Source organism: Oncorhynchus gorbuscha, linkage group LG13 (assembly GCF_021184085.1).
Source record: "Oncorhynchus gorbuscha isolate QuinsamMale2020 ecotype Even-year linkage group LG13, OgorEven_v1.0, whole genome shotgun sequence".
In the NCBI taxonomy this organism is placed as follows: domain Eukaryota; kingdom Metazoa; phylum Chordata; class Actinopteri; order Salmoniformes; family Salmonidae; genus Oncorhynchus; species Oncorhynchus gorbuscha.
This window is the reverse complement of record NC_060185.1, coordinates 6,308,570-6,334,571: the sequence shown is the minus strand read 5'-3', so window position 1 is coordinate 6,334,571 and position 26,002 is coordinate 6,308,570. Positions and strand designations below refer to the sequence as shown.

General features: G+C 45.2%; 1 protein-coding gene across 1 annotated transcript in view; it reads left to right on the top strand.

The window, feature by feature from the left end:
* The window catches only part of LOC123994115 (microtubule-associated tumor suppressor candidate 2-like), a gene marked incomplete at its 3' end in the record, with an annotated part of 57,181 nt that overhangs the window by 14,091 nt on the left and 17,088 nt on the right, over positions 1-26,002 (top strand).

The window sequence follows — 26,002 nt, the reverse complement described above, 5'->3', positions numbered from 1 at the left end:
TCAGCAGCAGCAGGAAGGAGACCATGACAGGAAATGGAGAGGGGGGAGAGACAATACATATTTCAATACGCAGAGACAATATCCCTGATCTGACCTGCTTCAATACTCAGAGGAAATATCCCTGATCTGAGAGAGAGAGAGAGAGAGAGAGAGAGAGAGAGAGAGAGAGAGAGAGAGAGAGAGAGAGAGAGAGAGAGAGAGAGAGAGAGAGAGAGAGAGAGAGAGAGAGAGAGAGAGAGAGAGAGAGAGAGAGAGAGAGAGAGAGACTATATATAGGGTTCTATAGGGCCCTGGTCTAAAGTAGTGCATTTGATAGGGCTCTGGTCTAAAATAGTGCACTACGTAGGGAATAGGGTGCCATAGGGCTCTGGTCTAAAATACTGCACTACGTAGGCAATAGGGTGCCATAGGGCTCTGGTCTAAAATAGTGCACTATGTAGGGAATAGGGTGCCATAGGGCTCTGGTCTAAAATAGTGCACTACGTAGGGAATAGGGTGCCATAGGGCTCTGGTCTAAAATAGTGCACTACGTAGGGAATAGGGGGCCATAGGGCTCTGGTCTAAAATAGTGCACTACGTAGGGAATAGGGTGCCATAGGGCTCTGGTCTAAAATAGTGCACTACGTAGGGAATAGGGTGCCATAGGGCTCTGGTCTAAAATAGTGCACTACGTAGGGAATAGGGGGCCATAGGGCTCTGGTCTAAAATAGTGCACTACGTAGGGAATAGGGTGCCATAGGGCTCTGGTCTAAAATAGTGCACTATGTAGGGAATAGGGTGCCATAGGGCTCTGGTCTAAAATAGTGCACTACGTAGGCAATAGGGTGCCATAGGGCTCTGGTCTAAAATAGTGCACTACGTAGGGAATAGGGTGCCATAGGGCTCTGGTCTAAAATAGTGCACTACTTAGGGAATAGGGTGCCATAGGGCTCTGGTCTAAAATAGTGCACTACGTAGGGAATAGGGTGCCATAGGGCTCTGGTCTAAAATAGTGCACTACGTAGGGAATAGGGTGCCATAGGGCTCTGGTCTAAAATAGTGCACTACGTAGGGAATAGGGTGCCATAGGGCTCTGGTCTAAAATAGTGCACTACGTAGGGAATAGGGTGCCATAGGGCTCTGGTCTAAAATAGTGCACTACGTAGGCAATAGGGTGCCATAGGGCTCTGGTCTAAAATAGTGCACTACGTAGGGAATAGGGTGCCATAGGGCTCTGGTCTAAAATAGTGCACTACGTAGGGAATAGGGTGCCATAGGGCTCTGGTCTAAAATAGTGCACTACGTAGGGAATAGGGTGCCATAGGGCTCTGGTCTAAAATAGTGCACTACGTAGGGAATAGGGTGCCATAGGGCTCTGGTCTAAAATAGTGCACTACGTAGGGAATAGGGTGCCATAGGGCTCTGGTTAAAATAGTGCACTAATGGGAATAGGGGACCATCTCTGTCTTTGATTCTGGCTTGGTTTCTAACAGTGGGGAAAACATATCTCTTATGTCTTTGATTCTGGCTTGGTTTCTAACAGGGAAAACATATCTCTTATGTCTTTGATTCTGGCTTGGTTTCTAACAGGGAAAACACATCTCTTATGTCTTTGATTCTGGCTTGGTTTCTAACAGGGCTCTGGTCTCTTTGATTCTGCTTTGGGAAAACACATCTCTTATGTCTTTGGGCTTGGTCTAAAATAGGAAAACACATCTCTTATGTCTTTGATTCTGGTCTTAGTTTCTAACGTAGGGAAAACCGTCTCTGGTCTAAAATTGACTCTGGGAATGGGTTCCGTAGGGCTCTGGTCTAAAATAGTGCACTACGTAGGGAATAGGGGTCCGTATGTCTTTGATTTCTAAAAAACATAATTTCTAAAAGGGCTCTGGTCTAAAATAGTGCAACCTTTCCCTCTTTCATCTGGTTTCTAAAATAGCTCTGAGAGGGAATCAGGTTAATTCTCTGGTCTAAAATAGTGCACTAACTCATGGGAGTTGTCTCTTTCTAGAGCCGTAGGTTTAGGTATCAGCACTGGTGGTCTGTCCAATATGGATTTGTATTTAGGTAGGGCTTGATAAAATAGTGCTACGTGGGAATAGGGGGCCATAGGGCCAGTAATCAATGGTACTACGGTTGGAATAGAGAATCATTTTTCCCTCTCCTGAAATACAACCTAATTTTACAACATGTCACCTTTTGTTAAAAATCTAGTAGGGAATAGATTTTTAGGGCCTGTTAAAATTACATGTTTGATTGAATACAGGATGGATAGGGCTCTGGTCTAAATTCTGCATCTACGTAGGGAATAGGGTGCCGTTCTCTGGTCTGAAATAGTAGCCTGGTAGGGAAGGGGAGAAGGGCTGTGGTCTAAAATTAGTGCACTAGAGAAGCAGGTGCCATAGGTGTCTAAAATAAACTTAGGGAATAGGGAGAAGGGCTCTGTGTGTAAAATAGTCAATTAGGGAGGGAGAAGGGGGCCTTTTGAGATGCTATAAATTAGGGAGGCATCGAATGTCTTTGATTCTGGCTTGGTTTCTAATTAGGGGAAAACAGCATCTCTTATGTCTTTGATTCTGGAGGTTTCTAATGGGGAAAACACATCTGTTATGTCTTTGATTAGGGAGGAGAAAACACATCTCTTATGTCTTTGATTCTGGCTTGGTTTCTAACGGGGAAAACACATCTCTTATGTCTTTGATTCTGGCTTGGTTTCTAACGGGGAAAACATATCTCTTATGTCTTTGATTCTGGCTTGGTTTCTAATGGGGAAAACATAATTTCTAAAAGGAGAGTTTGTCCGTAGAACTATTACACAAATGCAACCTTTCCCTCTTTCATCTGTTTTCTTGAGCTCTGAGAGGAATTGATCATGTTAATTCATCTCTAACTGCACCAACTCATGGGAGTTGTCTCTTTCTAGAGCCGTAGGTTTAGGTATCAGCACTGGTGGTCTGTCCAATATGGATTTTTATTTAGGTAGTAATTGATAAAGGGGCTGCGTGAGAGGGGGTACTCGGGCCAGTAATCAATGGTACCGGATGGATAGAGAATCATTTTTCCCCTCTCCTGAAATACAACCTAATTTTACAACATGTCACCTTTTGTTACAGTAAATCTGCTGTATTAAATACTGAATATTGTGTTTTAAGGAGAAGCAGGTGTTCATAGTCAATTAGGGAGGAGAGAACCGTTAAGTAATTACATGTTTGATTGAATACAGGATGGATAGTTAGGTACATTCTGCATCAGTACAATTCTCTTGTATGAAATAGTAGCCTGGTAGAGGGAGGAGAGAAGCAGGTGTGTGTAGTAAATTAGGGAGGAGAGAAGCAGGTGTGGTGTGTATTCTAAATTAGGGAGGAGAGAAGCAGGTGTGTATAGTCAATTAGGGAGGAGAGAAGCAGGTGTGTATAGTCAATTAGGGAGGAGAGAAGCAGGTGTGGTGTATAGTAAATTAGGGAGGAGAGAAGCAGGTGTGTATAGTCAATTAGGGAGGAGAGAAGCAGGTGTGTATAGTCAATTAGGGAGGAGAGAAGCAGGTGTGTATAGTCAATTAGGGAGGAGAGAAGCAGGTGTGGTGTGTATTATAAATTAGGGAGGAGAGAAGCAGGTGTGTATAGTCAATTAGGGAGGAGAGAAGCAGGTGTGTATAGTCAATTAGGGAGGAGAGAAGCAGGTGTGTATAGTCAATTAGGGAGGAGAGAAGCAGGTGTGTATAGTCAATTAGGGAGGAGAGAAGCAGGTGTGTATAGTCAATTAGGGAGGAGAGAAGCAGGTGTGTATAGTCAATTAGGGAGGAGAGAAGCAGGTGTGGTGTGTATAGTCAATTAGGGAGGAGAGAAGCAGGTGTGTATAGTCAATTAGGGAGGAGAGAAGCAGGTGTGTATAGTCAATAGGGAGGAGAGAAGCAGGTGTGTATAGTCAATTAGGGAGGAGAGAAGCAGGTGTGTATAGTCAATTAGGGAGGAGAGAAGCAGGTGTGTATAGTCAATTAGGGAGGAGAGAAGCAGGTGTGTATAGTCAATTAGGGAGGAGAGAAGCAGGTGTGTATAGTCAATTAGGGAGGAGAGAAGCAGGTGTGTATAGTCAATTAGGGAGGAGAGAAGCAGGTGTGTATAGTCAATTATTCTGATGTATGGTTTTTCGTTCTGCACTGCAGGTGCTGAAGCAGCTGCTCTCCTCTTCTCCTCCTGCCCTCCTCTCCTCTTCTCCTCCTGCCCTCCTCTCCTCCTGCCCTCCTCTCCTCTTCTCCTCCTGCCCTCCTCTCCTCTTCTCCTCCTGCCCTCCTCTCCTCTTCTCCTCCTGCCCTCCTCTCCTCTTCTCCTCCTGCCCTCCTCTCCTCTTCTCCTCCTGCCTCCTCTCCTCCTCCTCCTCTCCTCCTGCCCCTCTCCTCTCCTCTTCTCCTCCTGCCCTCCTCTCCTCTTCTCCTCCTGCCCTCCTCTCCTCTTCTCCTCCTGCCCTCCTCTCCTCTCTCCTCCTCTCCTCCTGCCCTCCTCTCTTCTTTTCCTCCTGCCCTCCTCTCCTCTCTCCTCCTCTCCTCCTGCCCTCCTCCTCCTCTTTTCCTCCTGCCCTCCTCTCCTCTCTCCTCCTCTCCTCCTGCCCTCCTCTCCTCTCTCCTCCTCTCTCCTCCTGCCCTCCTCTCCTCTCTCCCCCTCTCCTCCTGCCCTCCTCTCCTCTTTTCCTCCTGCCCTCCTCTAGCACCCATGTTTTCTTATATCTGACTGTGAACCTGAAAAGAATGCAGTGTGTGCATAAAATAATATTAATTGTTTTTATAAATGTTGCCAGTGCAAATTAACTGATTGTAACCATTCAACCAGGAATTCAGGGTTCCCAGACACTGACTAGCTAAATGAAGGGTTAGCTGCTCGTTAGCCTTTCACAGAAATATTTGTATCGGTAATTATTCCACAGATTATAGAATGAACAAATACTGTACGTCTGCTCATTTGCGGTCATTTTTTAGAAATGTTCAATGGTTACCTGAGGTACTCTCCGAGCTGCTCATTGAACATCATTCAGCCCGCGAGTCACTTTGTGAGAGAGAGTGGTTTGACGGTGAGTAGTTTGCCACAGCCAGCGGCAGCGTATTGGAAGTACACTTCACCAAACTAAACAGCCCTATCCTCATCACATCTTCACTTAGTTAACGTTAGCTGGCTAGCTCGCCGTCATTGTAGACAGCCTCTAGCTAGCCAGTAAGGTAATAAGCCTAGCTAGCTAGCGATCTGAGACTGGCGCCATGTGCTTGAATTCATCATGAAGTAAGAGTGTTAGCTGGCTAGCTCGCCGTCATTGTAGACAGCCTCTAGCTAGCCAGTAAGGTAATAAGCCTAGCTAGCTAGCGATCTGTGACTGGCGCCATGTGCTTGAATTCATCATGAAGTAAGAGTGTTAGCTGGCTAGCTCGCCGTCATTGTAGACAGCCTCTAGCTAGCCAGTAAGGTAATAAGCCTAGCTAGCTAGCGATCTGTGACTGGCGCCATGTGCTTGAATTCATCATGAAGTAAGAGTGTTAGCTGGCTAGCTCGCCGTCATTGTAGACAGCCTCTAGCTAGCCAGTAAGGTAATAAGCCTAACTAGCTAGCGATCTGAGACTGGCGCCATGTGCTTGAATTCATCATGAAGTAAGAGTGTTAGCTGGCTAGCTCGCCGTCATTGTAGACAGCCTCTAGCTAGCCAGTAAGGTAATAAGCCTAGCTAGCTAGCGATCTGTGACTGGCGCCATGTGCTTGAATTCATCATGAAGTAAGAGTGTTAGCTTGCTAGCTAAATGACAAAAAACACAGTGCTGCAAACATTTCCCTGCATTAATATTTCCGGTCATTAGCGCATTTGCCATTTGCAGTTGAAATATACATATTTGCTGAATATGCCATCCTAAATGAGGGTTGACCTGTCAATTTCTATGTATAAAATGGGTCACATCATTAAAAGTACCAGAGAACACTCTGGAAATGTGATGTGTTCCAAGAGTATATAGTTACAACCAAAAATGTTGGTTGCTGGTGTGGAATCGCCCAGGAATGGCTATTGCATTTCCCCCTGAATCAACAGACAAAATCCCTAATGTGTGACAACAACAAAAGGACTCTTTAATGAGAGAGAGATTTACCAAAACTAACACAATTAGACAGCCATCGTCTCATTATGGCTCGCTATCTGGCAGAGGGGCTGTGTTAACTCAGTAAACAGGTTCCAGTATGGCTTGCTATCTGGCAGAGGGGCTGTGTTAACCCAGTAAACAGGTTCCAGTATGGCTCGCTATCTGGCAGAGGGGCTGTGTTAACTCAGTAAACAGGTTCCAGTATGGCTCGCTATCTGGCAGAGGGGCTGTGTTAACCCAGTAAACAGGTTCCAGTATGGCTCGATAGAGGTGCTGTGGTTGGGTAGCAACGGTCATCGAAATTGTTCGAAGGTTTTTAAAACGATTCAAATAAATGCAACAGTTGGACAATGGATGAAGATATTCCAGACTTTAGAATTTGTATAATCCATCCTGACTCAATTATAACGCATAAACATTTTCCTGACACGGACAAATAATAATTATAATGAAATTCAGTTATTCAATTTATTGTAGAATTTCACATATTTTTTTCTTAGAAAGCACTCATATATGAATGTTCTTATTGTATCAGGTATTTTTTTAAACAAAGTAAATTAAATGTGCCTAATTCGCAAAAATACACGTGGTGTATTTGCATATATGAACTCATTAACATAAAGGGATGGAAAAGGACTGCAACCACCAAACACCTGCTCTGTCTACCCTACCTGCTCTACCTACCCTGCCTGTACTCACCTGCTCTGTCTACCCTACCTGCTCTACCTACCCTGCCTGTACTCACCTGCTCTGTCTACCCTACCTGTACTCACCTGCTCTGTCTACCCTGCCTGTACTCACCTGCTCTGTCTACCCTACCTGTACTCACCTGCTGTCTGCCTGTACTCCCTCTGTCTACCTGCTCTGTCTACCCTGCCTGTACTCACCTGCTCTGTCTACCCTACCTGCTCTACCTACCCTGCCTGTACTCACCTGCTCTGTCTACCCTACCTGCTCTACCTACCCTGCCTGTACTCACCTGCTCTGTCTACCCTACCTGCTCTACCTACCCTGCCTGTACTCACCTGCTCTGTCTACCCTACCTGCTCTACCTACCCTGCCTGTACTCACCTGCTCTGTCTACCCTACCTGCTCTACCTACCCTGCCTGTACTCACCTGCTCTGTCTACCCTACCTGCTCTACCTACCCTGCCTGTACTCACCTGCTCTGTCTACCCTACCTGCTCTACCTACCCTGCCTGTACTCACCTGCTCTGTCTACCCTACCTGCTCTACCTACCCTGCCTGTACTCACCTGCTCTGTCTACCCTACCTGTACTCACCTGCTCTGTCTACCCTACCTGCTCTACCTACCCTGCCTGTACTCACCTGCTCTGTCTACCCTACCTGCTCTACCTACCCTGCCTGTACTCACCTGCTCTGTCTACCCTACCTGCTCTACCTACCCTGCCTGTACTCACCTGCTCTGTCTACCCTACCTGCTCTACCTACCCTGCCTGTACTCACCTGCTCTGTCTACCCTACCTGCTCTACCTACCCTGCCTGTACTCACCTGCTCTGTCTACCCTACCTGCTCTACCTACCCTGCCTGTACTCACCTGCTCTGTCTACCCTGCCTGCTCTACCTACTCCTGTACTGCTCTGTCTACCCTACCTGTCTACCTGCTCTACCTCCCTGCCTGTACCACCTGCTCTGTCTACCCTACCTGCTCTACCTACCCTGCCTGTACTCACCTGCTCTGTCTACCCTACCTGCTCTACCTACCCTGCCTGTACTCACCTGCTCTGTCTACCCTACCTGCTCTACCTACCCTGCCTGTACTCACCTGCTCTGTCTACCCTACCTGCTCTGTCTACCCTGCCTGCACTCACCTGCTCTGTCTACCCTACCCTGCCTGTACTCACCTGCTCTGTCTACCCTGCCTGTACTCACCTGCTCTGTCTACCCTACCTGTACTCACCTGCTCTGTCTACCCTGCCTGTACTCACCTGCTCTGTCTACCCTACCTGCTCTACCTACCCTGCCTGTACTCACCTGTACTGTCTACCCTACCTGCTCTACCTACCCTGCCTGTACTCACCTGCTCTGTCTACCCTACCTGTACTCACCTGCTCTGTCTACCCTGCCTGTACTCACCTGCTCTGTCTACCCTACCTGCTCTACCTACCCTGCCTGTACTCACCTGCTCTGTCTACCCTACCTGCTCTACCTACCCTGCCTGTACTCACCTGCTCTGTCTACCCTGCCTGTACTCACCTGCTCTGTCTACCCTACCTGTACTCACCTGCTCTGTCTACCCTGCCTGTACTCACCTGCTCTGTCTACCCTACCTGTACTCACCTGCTCTGTCTACCCTACCTGCTCTCACCCTGCTCTGTCTACCCTGTACTGTCTACTCACCTGCTCTGTCTACCCTGCCTGTACTCACCTGCTCTGTCTGTACCCTGCCTGCACTCACCTGCTCTGTCTACCCTGCCTGTACTGTACACCTGCTCTGTCTACCCTGCCTGTACTCACCTGCTCTGTCTACCCTACCTGTACTCACCTGCTCTGTCTACCCTGCCTGTACTCACCTGCTCTGTCTACCCTACCTGCTCTACCTACCTGCCTGTACTACCTGCTCTGTCCACCCACCTGCTCTGTCTACCCTGCCTGTACTCACCTGCTCTGTCTACCCTGCCTGTACTCACCTGCTCTGTCTACCCTACCTGCACTCACCTGCTCTGTCTACCCTGCCTGTACTCACCTGCTCTGTCTACCCTACCTGCACTCACCTGCTCTGTCTACCCTGCCTGTACTCACCTGCTCTGTCTACCCTGCCTGTACTCACCTGCTCTGTCTACCCTGCCTGTACTCACCTGCTCTGTCTACCCTACCTGCACTCACCTGCTCTGTCTACCCTGCCTGTACTCACCTGCTCTGTCTACCCTGCCTACCTGCACTGTCTACCCTGCCTGCCTGCACTCACCTGCTCTGTTTACCCTGCCTGCACTCACCTGCTCTGTCTACCCTGCCTGTACTCACCTGCTCTGTCTACCCTACCTGTACTCACCTGTACTGTCTACCCTACCTGCTCTACCTACCCTGCCTGTACTCACCTGCTCTGTCTACCCTGCCTGTACTCACCTGCTCTGTCTACCCTGCCTGTACTCACCTGTACTGTCTACCCTACCTGCTCTACCTACCCTGCCTGTACTCACCTGCTCTGTCTACCCTGCCTGTACTCACCTGCTTTGTCTACCCTGCCTGTACTCACCTGCTCTGTCTACCCTACCTGCACTCACCTGCTCTGTCTACCCTGCCTGTAGTCACCTGCTCTGTCTACCCTACCTGCTCTGTCTACCCTGCCTGCACTCACCTGCTCTGTTTAGACTGCCTCATTAATTACTGTTGTGGTCACGCTCTCTTGTATAATTCAAGTGTGTTATTAGCAGGATACCCTCAGATGAACAATCTACAGGTTTGGCTCTAGATTACACCTCTAAACATACTTTACATTGTTTGCCAGATCAGACATAATATCCCCATAATGTGAATGTTCATTTTTCGGAAGTTGCTTTTATTTCAGCTCATAGTTAAATAAAGGTTAAATAAAATAAAATAAATACAAATAAATTAATCTTATCTATTTTGTAAACATTTCAACTCTATTAAATTTGTTGTTTTTTTCTACAAAATCAACACCCATCAAAATAAAGTTATCTTTATTAAATGATTAAATGATGAGATATATGTAATTAGCATGAGGTTGTAAGTAACAAGAACATTTCCCAGGACATAGACATATCTGAAATGGGCAGAAAGCTTAAATTCCTGTTAATCTAACTGCACTGTCCACTTTACAGTAGCTATTACAGTGAAATAATACCATGCTATTGTTTGAGGAGAGTGCACAATTATGAACTTGAAAGTGCATTAGTAAACCAATTAGGCACATTTGGGCAGTCTTGATACAACATTTTGAACAAAAATACAATGGTTCATTGGATCAGTCTAAACCTTTGCACTTAAACAGCTGCCATCTAGTGGCCAAAATCTAAATTGCGCCTTAACTGGAATAATACATTATGGCTTTTCTCTTGCATTTCAAAGATGATGGTACAAAAACAAAATAAAAAAAACGCAGATCAACCAGATCTATTCTGTTATATTCTCCTACATTCATTCCACATTTCCACAAACTTCAAAGTGTTTCCTTTCAAATGGTATCAAGAATATGCATATTCCTTGCTTCAGGTCCTGAGTTACAGACAGTTAGATTTTGGTATGTCATTTTAGGCGGAAATTTGAAGAAGAAAAAAAAGGGTCCTATCCTTAAGAGTTTCGTTTTCATAGATTCAACGGAAAGACCAGTGTATTCCATCGAGCCCATTTCAACCATTACCGGGAGTGTGTTTGACAGGTCATAGGAAACATTCCCGAGCTTGTAAAGTTAACGGGATGAAAAAACGACAGGCACAAGCAACAGTATGAAAGAGTGGCAGGAGTCAAGTGAAAACAAACAATCCAGGAAGCTTTAAGTGGATCCCTCAAACAGGAAATACATCTCTGGAAAAGGCAGATTGTCAGGTGGGCCGGGCAAGTTGCCAGTAGTCTCTGTTCAAGCTCTGCTGAACAACTAAGCACAGTACCGTTATAACAGGCACCAGCCAGCCCTCTCCTCTCTTTAAGTAGGTCAGTTGGAGAGCTGTGAATGTGGAATGAGCTGGAACTGAACTCAGGGGAACATAGCAGCGTCACTAGAGTCACTGGTTGCCTCATCATACATGGAGAGAAGATGGACTACTGCTCATGTGACAGACTCATGGACTGCTCATGGGCACCTGCTCATGGACTACTGCTCATGTGACAGACTCATGGACTGCTCATAGGCACCTGCTCATGGACTACTGCTCATGGACTACTGCTCATGGACTACTGCTCATTGACTACTGCTCATGGACTACTGCTCATGGACTACTGCTCATGGACTACTGCTCATGGACTACTGTATGTCAGGTGCATCAATCAATTCAAATGAAACTTTATTTGTCACGTGTGCCAAATACAACAGGTGTAGTAGACCTTACTGCGAAATGCTTAGTTACGAGCCCCTAACCAACAATGCATAACAAGAAATATAGTAAATAAAATATTTGCTAAATAAACTCAACTTAAAAAATGAAATAGATCAAAAGGTAACACAATACATTTACTTAACGATAACAAGGAGTTATACAGGACTTATTGTGCCTGGGCTCTATACAGGACTTATTGTACCTGGGCTCTATACAGGACTTATTGTACCTGGGCTCTATACAGGACTTATTGTACCTGGGCTCTATACAGGACTTATTGTACCTGGGCTCTATACAGGACTTATTGTACCTGGGCTCTATACAGGACTTATTGTGCCTGGTCTGAAGTCTAGATGATTTGTACCTGGTCTGAAGTCTAGATGATTTGTGCCTGGTCTGAAGTCTAGATGATTTGTGCCTGGTCTGAAGTCTAGATGATTTGTACCTGGTCTAAAGTCTAGATGATTTGTACCTGGTCTGAAGTCTAGATGATTTGTGCCTGGTCTGAAGTCTAGACGATTTGTGGTTAGACTCATGTTGTTTATTGTTAGTAGCCTGAACTGAATTTCATTGACTGTGACAGTCAATGTCACATGTTTGTGGCATGCTGCTCATCAGCTGTTAGTCACACGCCAGTATGATAGGATAAAGGATTCTGGTTAGTCTATCAGCAAGACAGTCAATAGGATTCTGGTCAGTCTGTTATCCAGACAGTCAGTAGGATTCTGGTCAGTATCAGCAAGACAGTCAATAGGATTCTGGTCAGTCTGTTATCCAGGCAGTCTGACCGATTTGGATCAGTCTGTTATCCAGACAGTCAGTATGATTCTGGTCAGTCTGTTATCCAGACAGTCAGTAGGATTTTGTGGCCTTTCAGGTCTGGATGTTCTCCCATATCCTCCACAGTCACACTAACAGGCTCCTCCTCCACAGTCACACTAATAGGCTCCTCCTCCCAGTCACACTAACAGGCTCGTCCTCCACAGTCACACTAACAAGCCCCTCCTTCACACTAACAGGCTCCTCCTCCATAGTCACACTAACAGGCTCCTCCTCCACAGTCACACTAACAGGCTCCTCCTCCACAGTCACACTAACGTGCTCCTCCTCCACAGTCACACTAACAGGCCCCTCCTTCACACTAACAGGCTCCTCCTCCACAGTCACACTAACAGGCCCCTCCTTCACACTAACAGGCTCCTCCTCCACAGTCACACTAACAGGCTCCTCCTCCACAGTCACACTAACAGGCTCCTCCTCCACAGTCACACTAACAGGCCCCTCCTTCACACTAACAGGCTCCTCCTCCACAGTCACACTAACAGGCCCCTCCTTCACACTAACAGGCTCCTCCTCCACAGTCACACTAACAGGCTCCTCCTCCGCAGTCACACTAACAGGCTCCTCCTCCACAGTCACACTAACAGGCTCCTCCTCCACAGTCACACTAACAGGCTCGTCCTCCACAGTAACACTCCTCAGTAGTCTCTCCCTCTGTCTCAGCAGTCTATCAATCTGTTACGGCCCAAGTGGACCACGTACAGAACACATGACAGCATAACACTCTCCCACAGAGAGACATTCGGCATTGTGGAATTGGTGTGACAGACTCTAAGTCTGCTGTCTGTCTCAGCAGTCAATCCCACAGAGTGAATGTGAGACAGTTTGTTGCTATGGAGAAGGAACAGGACAGGCTGTACCTGAGGTAAAACATGCTGTTATTATGTCATTATTTAACACCTGTTCTGCTCTATGCACAACACAGGGGAGAACCATATTTCTCTCTCTCTGTCTCTCTCTCTCTCTCTCTCTCTCTCTTTCTCTCTCTCTCTCTCTCTCTCTCTCTCTCTCTAGCTCTCTCTCTCTCTCTCTCTTCTCTCCCTCTAGCTCGCTCTCTCTCTCTCTCACTCTCTCTCTCTCTCTCTCTCTCTCTCTCTCTCTCTCTCTCTCTCTCTCTCCCTCTAGCTCTCTATTCTCTCTTCTCTCTCTCTCTCTAGATCTCTCTCTCTATCTCTCTCCCTCTCTCAATTTCAATTTAAGTGGCAGTCTGTTATCAAAACAGTTATTGTTATGGGGGAAACATATGTTTACATTACCAAAGCAAGTGAACTGGATAATGAACAAAAGTGAAATAAACATAAAAAAAATAACAGTGACATTACACTCACAAAAGTTCCTAAAGATGTCTATGTACAATTTTGTAATGATGTGCAAATAGTTAAAGTACAAACGGGAAAATAATTAAACATAAATATGGGTTGTATTTACAATGGTGTTTGTTCTTCACTGGTTGCCCTTTTCTTGTGGCAACAGGTCACAAATCTTGCTGCTGTGATGGAACACTGTGGAATTTCACCCAAAAGATATGGGAGTTTATCAGAATCTGGATTTGTTTTCAAATTCTTTGTGGGTCTGTGTAATCTGAGGGAAACATGTGTCTCTAATATGGTTAGGAAGTACAGCTCAGTTTCCACCTTATTCAGTGGGCAGTGTTGCACAAAATGTCTTCTCTCTCAATTCAATTCAAGGGACTTTATTGGCATGGGAAACATACAGTACTGGTCAAAAGTTTGGACACCTACTCATTCCAGGGTTTTTTCTTAATTTTTTTCTATTTTCTACATTGTAGGAGACATCAACCCTATGAAATAGCACATATAGAATCATGTTAGTAACCAAAAAAAGTGTTATATATATAAATATATCAAATATATTTTATATTTGAGATTCTTCAAAGTAGCCACCCTTTGCCTTGATGAAAACTTTGCACACTCTTGGCATTCTCTCAACCAGCTTCATGAGGTAGAGCACCTGGAGTACATTTCAATTAACAGGTGTGACATGTTAAAAGTTAATTTGTGGAATTTCTTTCCTTCTTAATGCTTCAGTTGTGTTGTGACAAGGTAGGGGTGGTATACAGAAGATAGCCCTATTTGGTTAAAGACCAAGTCCATATTATGGCAAGAACAGCTCAAATAAGCAAAGAGAAACGACAGTCCATCATTAATTTAAGACATGAAGGTCAGTCAATTCAGAAAATGTCAATAACTTTGAAAGTTTCTTCAAGTGCAGTCGCAAAAGTGCTATGATGAAACTGGCTCTCATGAGGACCACCACAGGAAAGGAAGACCCAGAGTTACCTCTGCTGCAGTATAAGTGCATTAGAGTTACCAGCCTGTTTTGGGGGAAGTTAACTTTGTCTTTGTTCAGGGCACATATATTTATATATATGCCATTTAGCAGACGCTTTTATCCAAAGCGACTTACAGTAATGTGTGCATACATTCTACGTATGGGTGGTCCCGGGGATCGAACCCACTACCCTGGCGTTACAAGCGCCATGCTCTACCAACTAGCCCAAAGCTTCACGATTTGGACCATAAGCCCAAAGCTTCACGATTTGGACCATAAGCCCAAAGCTTCACGATTTGGACCATAAGCCCAAAGCTTCAAGATTTGGACCATAAGCCCATAGCTTCAAGATTTGGACCATAAGCCCATAGCTTCAAGATTTGGACCATAAGCCCATAGCTTCAAGATTTGGACCATAAGCCCAAAGCTTCAAGATTTAGACCATAAGCCCATAGCTTCACGATTTGGACCATAAGCCCAAAGCTTCACGATTTGGACCATAAGCCCATAGCTTCACGATTTGGACCATAAGCCCAAAGCTTCACGATTTGGACCATAAGCCCATAGCTTCACGATTTGGACCATAAGTATTCAGACCCTTTACTCAGTACAAATACACATTTATTTGAGGAGTTTCTCCTGTCGTGACGTTCTATTAGTTAATGTGACGACTGTTGCTCATCGAATGATTTAAAGGTTTCTAATTACGTGATTAACTGAATCAAGCAATTATTAACTCATTAACCTGGGGCACCATGGGAAATCTAGTTTTATTGAGTTTCTATTTCCCAAATTAACTCAAAGAATATCGGAATATCGATTTTACAACATCCGCTAATTAATCAGTTTCCTCTACAGTCTCGTTCTGAACGTCGTAAGATCCAGGAGCTGCACGGACCCGGGTCTCACCAATGAGTTCGGACCCGGGTCTCACCAATGAGTTCGGACCCGGGTCTCACCAATGAGTTCGGACCCGGGTCTCACCAATGAGTTCGAATCCCGGGTCTCACCAATGAGTTCGGACCCGGGTCTCACCAATGAGTTCGGACCCGGGTCTCACCAATGAGTTCGGACCCGGGTCTCACCAATGAGTTCACAACCGGGTCTCACCAATGAGTTCGGACCCGGGTCTCACCAATGAGTTCACAACCGGGTCTCACCAATGAGTTCGGACCCGGGTCTCACCAATGAGTTCGGACCCGGGTCTCACCAATGAGTTCACAACCGGGTCTCACCAATGAGTTCGGAACCGGGTCTCACCAATGAGTTCGGACCCGGGTCTCACCAATGAGTTCACAACCGGGTCTCACCAATGAGTTTGGACCCGGGTCTCACCAATGAGTTCGGACCCGGGTCTCACCAATGAGTTCGGACCCGGGTCTCACCAATGAGTTCGAACCCCGGGTCTCACCAATGAGTTCGGACCCGGGTCTCACCAATGAGTTCGAACCCGGATCCCACCAATGAGTTCGAATCCCGGGTCTCACCAATGAGTTCGAACCCCGGGTCGCACCAATGAGTTCGGACCCGGGTCTCACCAATGAGTTCACAACCGGGTCTCACCAATGAGTTCACAACCGGGTCTCACCAATGAGTTCGAACCAGGGTCTCACCAATGAGTTCGACCTGGGTCTCACCAATGAGTTTGTACCCGGGTCTCACCAATGAGTTCGGACCCGGGTCTCACCAATGAGTTCGGACCCGGGTCTCACCAATGAGTTCGAATCCCGGGTCTCACCAATGAGTTCGGACCCGGGTCTCACCAATGAGTTCGGACCCGGGTCTCACCAATGAGTTCGGACCCGGGTCTCACCAATGAGTTCGGACCCGGGTCACACCAATGAGTTCGTACCACACCAATCTTAGTTGAGTATTTATTTACTAGAAAGCTAAAATGATGATCAAAGATACACATACACAAAAACACATTCTAGGCTATTGATTAGAACTTTAGTGTAACGGGCCAACACACTATGGCGCGTGTTGCCCAAAATGGGGATTTCAAAGAGAAAGTACACGAGAGAAATATACATTTGGGTGAATTTGTCAGCTATGCTTATTCTAACCCAAGCCTTGCCCCAAACTGCCGCTCTTATGGGTCAGAATATAATGATGTAATTACGTGGGGAAGGTCTCGGTGGATTCTCCTTGGGACCGTCCAGGCTGCTCAATGACACACTTCTCCGGCGCAACTCTCTGGTCGTCCTCACGATGTCAGTGTCCTTTTGGCTTAGTGGTCTGATTCCTCGCCCTTGCTCTGGAAAGGCTCTTCTGAGGACAGACAGCTCCGTAGCTTAGAGCTCACAGCGTAGGAATGAAACAGTGTAGTAACCACGATTCGATGGAGAGTGGAGGCTAGGTGGTTTGACTTGAATTCACCCGCTGAGACACAGCTACTCATCCGTAGCTTGGGTAGAAAAATATTTATTTTTCTCCAAACTTATTTTGCGTTTTGGGTTAGTTGACTTTTTAAACCTCGGCTGCAGCTCGGGTCACGTGATCTGTTAATTCTTCACTCACAGGCTGTCACGTTCTGACCTTTATTTCCTTTGTTTTGTCTTTATTTAGTATGGTCAGGGCGTGAGTTGGGGTGGGCAGTCTATGTTTGTTCTGTCTTTATTTAGTATGGTCAGGGCGTGAGTTGGGGTGGGCAGTCTATGTTTTGTCTTTATTTAGTATGGTCAGGGCGTGAGTTGGGGGAGCAGTCTATGTTCTGTCTTTATTTAGTATGGTCAGGGCGTGAGTTGGGGTGGGCAGTCTATGTTCTGTCTTTATTTAGTATGGTCAGGGCGTGAGTTGGGGTGGACAGTCTATGTTTGTGTTTCTATGTGTTTTTCTATTTCTGTGTTTGGCCTGGTATGGTTCTCAGAGGCAGCAGTTTATCGTTGTCCCTGATTGAGAACCATATTTAAGGTTTCACTGTTGGTTTGTAGGTGTTTGTTTTCCGTGTGTGTGTTTGTCGCCACACGGTTCTGTTTCGGTTTGGTTATTTCACGTTATCGTTTATTGTTTTTGTATTTCATAGTGTTCAGTGCTTTTCTTATTAAAATCGTCATGAACACTTTACCACGCAGCATCTTGGTCCGATCCTTACTCCTCTTCAGACGAAGAGGAGCAAATCTGCCCGTTACACAGGTTTTATACCCTCGGGTCAGAAGTGGGCGTAACCGCCTTTAGGGCAATTCTCAGGGCGTACCAATTTAATGAGGCAAGGTCTAGATTTTACTCAAATCCAATTTTAGACAACTAACTTCACATTTCATCTCCCCCAAAACATTCTCTTTGATTTGGACATTTTCCATACAACGTACAATGTATAAACATCAAACATATACTAGGAAAACTCTTAACGTTACAATGTTTTCGTAATAACGACATCTATTAACCTTTAATAACAAAACAAAAATGACGTACATTTTCATATTCCATCTATCGTCATGACCACCAAATGACATACATTCTCATATTCCATCTATCGTCATGACGACCATTGTGTCTGACGGAAACCATTGTTCCAAAGCCCCTTTATTTCATGTTTAATGTTCTGAGGCTGGTTCTCCATGGTAACAGGACAAAGGAATTTGTCTGTGGCCTAAGATTTACCAGGGGCGCGAGGGGTCATAAAACCCGCACATCTTCAGACAACCTAGATCTCTCCTCCTCTATTAGGGTTGAGAGATAATCTGTAGGGCTGTGGTCTCCTGGAACCTGATCAGGACACTCCCATTCTTCTCTGCAGATCCTCTCAAGCTCTGTCAGGCCTGATTTGGTGGAGTGCTGTTGAAATGGTTGTCCTTCTGGAAGGTTCTCCCATCTCCACAGTCGGGTTGGATAGAGAGCGTCCCTGCACAGCTATTTTCAGGTCTCCCCGCAGCAATTAGATCCGGTTCAAGTCTGGGCTCTGGCTGGGCCACTTGAAGACATTCAGAGATTTGTCCCGAGGCCACTCTTTCTTTGTCTTGGCTGTGTGCTTAGGGTTGTTGTCCTGTTGGAAGGTGAACCTTCACCCCAGTCTGAGGTCCTGAGCACTCCGGGGCAGGTTTTCATCAAGGATCTCTCTGTACTTTACTCCGTTCATCTTTCCCTCGATCCTGACTAGTCTCCCAGTCCATGCCGCTGAAAAACATCCCCACCGCACGATGCTGCCACCACCATGCTTCACTGTAGGGATGGTGCCAGGTTTCCTCCAGACTTGACACATGGCATTCAGGCCAAAGGGTTCATCAGACCAGAGAATCTTCTGGAGTCCTTTCTGTGCATTTTGGCGAACTCCAAGCGGGCTGTCATGTGCCTTTTACTGAGGAGTGGCTTCTGTCTGGCAACTCTACCATAAAGGCCTGATTGGTGGAGTGCTGCAGAGATGGTTGTCCTTCTGGAAGGTTCTCGCATCTCCACAGAGGAACTCTGGAGCTTTGTCAGAGTGACCATCGGGTTTTTGGTCACCTCTCTGACCAAGGTCCTTCTCCCCCGATTGCTCAGTTTGGCCGGGTGGCCAGTTATAGGAAGAGTCTTGGTGGTTCCAAACTTCTTCCATTTAAGAATGATGGAGGCCACTGTGTTCTTGGAACTTCAATGCTGCAGAAATGTTTTGGTACCCTTCCCCAGATCTGGGCCTCGACACAATCCTCTCTCGGAGCTCTGGGGACAATTCCTTCGACCTCATGGCTTGGTTTTTGCTCTGACATGCTCTGTCAACTGTGGGACCTTATATAGACAGGTTTGTGCCTTTCCAAATCATGTCCTATCAATTGAATTTCTAGAAGAAAAAGAAACGCACACCTATTTAGACGAGGTGCTGGCTAGCGGAGTAGAAAACTTGAAAATAAAAGAGAGCCGCACACTCTAGGAGCTCAGATGCAATAATTTAATTACCAACGTTTCGACAGCCAAGCTGTCTTCATCAGGGTATAATCACAAACACTGCGGGATGACTCGTTTATGTAGTGTCAAAAGAAACAGGTGTCTGTAATCATGGCCAAGAGCGGCCTGATATCATTGGTTAATTATCAAATATTAAAATGTCATACAAAGAACAGCATACAAACAACAAATGGAGAGCATACAGGTCATTGATTCATTTTAGACTACACAAGCTTACAAACAATTACAATGGCAAAGTCACAACAATCACAAGAATGGCTTCAGATCAAAGTCTACGTTGAGACTGAAGGGCGCAGGGATCTTTAAATTAAAGATACGGGCAGCCTCTCGTTTTAACAATACATTATCAAGGTCACCCCCGTCTCCTACAGAGGGTGACATGTTCGATGCCAATATAACGCAGAGACGAAATCGAGTGGCCTGCCTCCAAGAAGTGGGCCGCAACTGGATAAGTAAAGTTTTTACACCTAATGGTGCTACGATGCTCTGCGATACGAACTTGTAATTCGCGCTTTGTTTTACCCACATCATTTTTACCACAAGGACAAGTTATAAGATAAATAACTGCCTTAGTGGAGCACGTAATAACACCTTTTATTGGGATCGATTTCCCTGTTTGTGGGTGTTTGAAGGATCTACATTTATAAGTGCCATTGCATTGAGCACAGCCATTACACTTCCATCCAGTAGGGGCGCAAATAGATGTTGTTCAGGGAAACCTTGGGGTGGTAAATCAGAGTTTACCAATTGGTCTCTGAGATTTCTGCCCCGCGAGAATACGACCAAGGGAAGGTTCGAAAACACAATCAATTGAATTTACCACAGGTAAACATCTCAAGGATGATCAATGGAAACAGGATGCATCTGAGCTCAATTTCAAGTCGCATAGCAAAGGGTCTGAATACTTATGTAAATAAGGTATTTCAGTTTTATTTTATTTTAATACATTTGCAAAAATTGTCACTTTGTCATTATGGAGTATTGCGTTAAGATTGATGAGGATTATATATATATATATTTTTGTCCATTTTAGAATAAGGCTGTAACGTGACAAAATGTGGAAAAGGTCAATGTGTCGCAATACTTTTCTATTGAACATAAAAGCTCTCTCTCTTAAGTGGTAGTATGTACCTTGTGATAATTATTGCCTTATCAATACCATTTAGTTCAGCACTGACGAATGATAGGAGAAAAATGTGTATGATTGATGGGAATTAAACTCAGGAGCGTTACAGTAAGATGATAAAGGACAGCTACTGGACAAGAGAGCTAACATTATTTTCAAAAATAAAAACAAAACAAAATGGAGGATCAAATAAATAACGACATTAAACTGAGCCGCGACTTCTTTCAGAGAGGATGGTGTCGGGATATGTGGGTTAGCTGCAGAAAAATACATTTGAGATCAAATCAAAGTAAATTTGGTCTGGAAAATGTGATCATAAGGGTTTGAAGAGGCAGTTGCACAGGGCTCTATTCGTTTTTAAAATCTCTGTGTGTTCTGTAGCTCCTCAGGTAACCTGGTCAAATGGAGGTTAGCTTTGAACTCTCCTCTCCTCTCCTCTCCTCTCCTCTCCTCTCCTCTCCTCTCCTCTCCTCTCCTCTCCTCTCCTCTCCTCTCCTCTCCTCTCCTCTCCTCTCCTCTCCTCTCCTCTCCTCTCCTCTCCTCTCCTCTCCTCACCTCACCTCACCTCACCTCACCTCACCTCACCTCACCTCACCTCACCTCACCTCACCTCACCTCTCCTCTCCTGTCCACTCCTGTGAATGTCATGTTCTGACATTCTGTAGTTTGCTCATTGTTAGGAAGCTTCTACCAATAGAAGGGTTAGTTTTCTGCCTGGGAACATACAGTAATCACTTCAGACAGACAAGAAAGCCCAAACTATTCATCTGTGTGATCTGCTCTGGTTTCTTTGGAAAATGTTTGTTTGTAGATGTTTGTTTTCTTGAAAATGTTCCTGATGGTTTCTATTCAGATAGTGTCCAGATTTGAGTAGGTGTGTGGGCTTGTTCATGTAGTCCTGTGTTAGTAAACACGTCTTCTCCTTGGGAGAGCTACAGTGTTTCATAAGTACTGCCACTCAAACATCAAAAAGATCTCTAAATGCCTATGGTATATTTTTCATCTTCTTTTTGAAATAATTATTTTGAGATGAAATAATAAGATGAGTGTTTGAAAACTAGGGCAGACCTCGTAGAGGGAGAGTGGAGGGGGTAGGGGGGAAATCCCCAGAGACATTTCTTCATAGGATGTTTTGAATCCGTCTAAATCCCCAGAGACATTTCTTCATAGGATGTTTTGAATCCGTCTAAATCCCCAGAGACATTTCTTCATAGGATGTTTTGAATCCGTCTAAATCCCCAGAGACATTTCTTCATAGGATGTTTTGAATCCGTCTAAATCCCCAGAGACATTTCTTCACGGGATGTTTTTAATCCCTCTAATATTTCCCCATGCAGCACCGTTTTATCAAAAAGAGTGACATGGTCATTTATGGTACCTTGTTTTCAGGTACAGTTGTTTTCAAAGCATCCTCAGACATGAATCAGTGTGTTAAAAAATATGCAGTTTACTTCAGAAAATTTGCTTTACTGCTATCAGTGATAGTGAACCAGTGTACAGATAGCAGGTTAGCATATCAGTGTTTGTGAACCAGTGTACAGATAGCAGGTTAGCATATCAGTGTTTGTGAACCAGTGTACAGATAGCAGGTTAGCATATCAGTGATAGTGAACCAGTGTACAGCTAGCAGGTTAGCATATCAGTGATAGTGAACCAGTGTACATATAGCAGGTTAGCATATCAGGGATAGTGAACCAGGGTACAGATAGCAGGTTAGCATATCAGGGATAGTGAACCAGGGTACAGATAGCAGGTTAGCATATCAGTGTTTGTGAACCAGTGTACAGATAGCAGGTTAGCATATCAGTGTTTGTGAACCAGTGTACAGATAGCAGGTTAGCATATCAGTGTTTGTGAACCAGTGTAAAGATAGCAGGTTAGCATATCAGTGTTTGTGAACCAGTGTACAGATAGCAGGTTAGCATATCAGTGTTTGTGAACCAGTGTACAGATAGCAGGTTAGCATATCATTGTTATGCTGGTGAATGAGGACCCAAAAGCGACTTAACAGAAACAGAGTCTTTATTCCAGTCTATAACAAAAACGATAATCCTGGATAATCTCAGGTAAAGTCAAACAGGAAAACTGAAATCCTCTAGGCAGTAGAGGGGAACAACTGGATACGCGACCACAGACTGCAGGTCGCTTCGGGAAGCTGCAGGCCGTAGCTGAGATAGATACCTGCTCACACGCAGCATCTGAAGAAGGCAGAAACACGACAGGGCGGAACAAGGACACAGAACAGCAAACATCAAACAAGGATCCGACAAGGACAGAAGCGGAAAACAGAGGGAGAAATAGGGACTCTAATCAGTGGGCAAAATAGGGGACAGGTGTGAAAGAGTAAATGAGGTAGTTAGGAGAATGAGGAACAGCTGGGAGCAGGAACGGAACGATAGAGAGAGAGAGCGAGAGAGGGAGAGAGGGAGGGGGAGAGAGAGGGATAGAAAGAGGGAAAGAACCTAATAAGACCAGCAGAGGGAAACGAATAGAAGGGGAAGCACAGGGACAAGACATGATAATCAATGACAAAACATGACAATCAGTGTTTGTGAACCAGTGTACAGCTAGCAGGTTAGCATATCAGTGTTTGTGAACCAGTGTACAGTTAGCAGGTTAGCATATCAGTGTTTGTGGACCAGTGTACAGCTAGCAGGTTAGCATACCCTACACTCATTGTACACCCTACAGTAGTTTCCTGTAGCTTATTCATTGAAGGTGGCTGCTGGCTGGAATATTGCTGACAGTTGGTGTGTGTGTGTGTGTGTGTGTGTGTGTGTGTGTGTGTGTGTGTGTGTGTGTGTGTGTGTGTGTGTGTGTGTGTGTGTGTGTGTGTGTGTGTGTGTGTGTGTGTGTGTGTGTGTGTGTGTGTGTGTGTGCGTGCACACACACCTTAGGGAATGTCCTCCCACGGATTTGCTGAGGTGGAGCGATGCTCGTTGCTAGGGAGAACCAGTGATATGGCAACATATTCATTTGCCTTTACCTCCCTTCTCACCTAATTTGCTCACATTGTATATAGACTTGTTTATACTGTATTATTGACTGTATGTTTGTTTTACTCCATGTGTAACTCTGTGTCGTTGTATCTGTCGAACTGCTTTGCTTTATCTTGGCCAGGTCGCAATTGTAAATGAGAACTTGTTCTCAACTTGCCTACCTGGTTAAATAAAGGTGAAATAAAAATAAAATTTAAATATAGTGTAACAGGGTTATATTGGTGATTCCCCTTGCCACTTTATGGTTAAGCCAATGGGTTTTTGGTTTGAGTTTGTCTTGCCTTCACCTACTCAACATGGCATCTTATTGGCTGGTTTGCGTAGCTTGCTTACGAGGGGGGATGTTCCAGTTAGAATCGTCCCAGTGAACAAGCACCAAACCAGCGGTAAGTTGTTGGTTGCAAAGCACCGTACGTCAACAGTGATTTTATGCTCCCAACTGATGATTTAAATGTACAATTTATATCAAATTGTTTGTAAATGTTCACACACAAGATGCAGCGGTTTTTGGAGAATATTTGTGCATTTTGTTGTAAAGAATTCTCGCCAGTACTAGCTAGCGACTTACTGTGTCTGGTGGGGGGGGTTCATATATTTTGTACAGTGCGTGAGTGCAGAGTTGGATGGTGAGACTTGCATTGCATGACGTGCAATTTTGTGCCGTTCCTAACAGAAGAATTTTAAACCGTCCCCTCGCGCGAACCAGGGACCTTCTGCACACATTGACAACAGTCACCCACGAAGCATCGTTACCCATCGTTCCACAAAAGCCGCGGCCCTTGCAGAGCAAGGGGAACTGCTACTTCAAGGTCTCAGAGCAAGTGACGTAACCGATTGAAACGCTATTTAGCGCGCACCGCTAACTAAGCTAGCCGTTTCACATCCGTTTCACTCACCCCCCTTTTGACCTTCCTCCTTTTTCCGCAGCAACCAGTAATCCGGGTCAACAGCATCAATGTAACAGAATAATTTTAAACCGTCCCCTCGCCCATACCCGGGCGCGAACCAGGGACCTTCTGCACACATCAACAACAGTCACCCACGAAGCATCGTTACCCATCGCTCCACAAAAGCCACGGCCCTTGCAGAGCAAAGAGAGAGGATTCCAGAGAGAGGATTCCAGAGAGAGGATTCCAGAGAGAGGATTCCAGAGAGAGGATTCCAGAGAGAGGCTTCCAGAGAGAGGATTATTAAGATAATGTAGAAAAATGTTTGAATCTTTCCCGGGAATTCCCAGGTTTTTACAGAAATCCCAGTTGAAATATTCCTGAACTCAGGAAATCCAGAATCCTCCAACCAGGATTTTTCGAAAACCTAAGAATTTATGGGGACATGACCAGAACCGTAAACAGTAGGAGCACAGTAGGAGTAAAGGGGCAGTCCCTGAGCAGTGAACACCTGATTCCAGATCTGTCTTGCCAGCACCTTTGGTCATTCTCATAGACGGAACAAACAGATCTGGGACCAGGCTAGTAAATACTGTGTCCTATGCTATAAATATCCTGCTTATCGTCTCTGGTGTCAGCATGTTGGATAGGTCCGTGGTTATCTCTTTGTAGGGTGTTGTTACTCACTTCCTGTGGACCACATGTCACTGTTGTAGGATACAAACAGATACTGTCCTTGTGCAAGTCCCATATTTATTTATTTTTATTTTACCTTTTATTTAACCAGCTAGGCCAGTTGAGAACAAGTTCTCATTTACAACTGCAACCTGGACCAAGATAAAGCAAAGCAGTGAGACAAAAACAACAACAACACAGAGTTACACATAAACAAATCTCTAGAGTCAAGATAGAAGCACTTACAGTTTGCACTACCTAACAACTCTGTGGGAGATGAGAGGGTCAAGACTTCACTATTCAGGACAGTGATTGTCACGCCCTGACCTTAGAGAACCGTTTTATTTCTCTATTTGGTTAGGTCAGGGTGTGATGTGGGGTGGGCATTCTATGTGTTGTTTTCTATGTTTCTTTATTTCTATGTTTTGGCCGGGTTATGGATCTTAATCAGGGACAGCTGTCTATTGTTGTCTCTGATTGGGAATCATACTTAGGTAGCCCTTTTTCCCCTCCTTTCAGTGTGGGTAGTTATCTTTGTTAGTTGCACTATAGCTCTGTAAGCGTCACGGTTGTTTTTCCATTTCTTGTTTTGTTGGTGACGTTTTAAATAAAAAGAGAAATGTACGCTCACCACGCTGCACTTTGGTCTCCTTCTAACGACGGCCGTGACAGTGATGTCATATGAGTTATGGCTATAGTATGCTGCCATCCCTGGTTCAGGCTACATTGTATTGCTGTGATATAATTTTCATCTGGTTTTATTAGGTTGATTGAACCCTTTATCGTTCCAGATGACAGATGAGATGTCACACGGGTGTTAAAAAAAATATATATATATTTTTACAAGTCAGCTAAGAACAAATTCTTATTTACAATGATGGCCTACCCCAGCCAAATACGGGCCAATTGTGCACCGCCCTATGGGACTCCCAATCATGGCCTGGATGTAATGCAGCCTGAATTCAAACCAGGGACTGCAGGGATGCCACTTGCACTGAGATGCAGTGTCTTAGACCGCTGTGCCACTCAGGGGAGGGGGGTTATTATGAAGTAGAAAACCCCTCTGTATCAAAATGTCTTGAAATTTTCTGCAAACTTTTTAAGGGTCAATCTGTTGTCATAAAAACTTTACGTAGCATGTCATGATGTGAGATTATTCTACAGAGGTAGTTAATAGGATATGTCTACATGATTG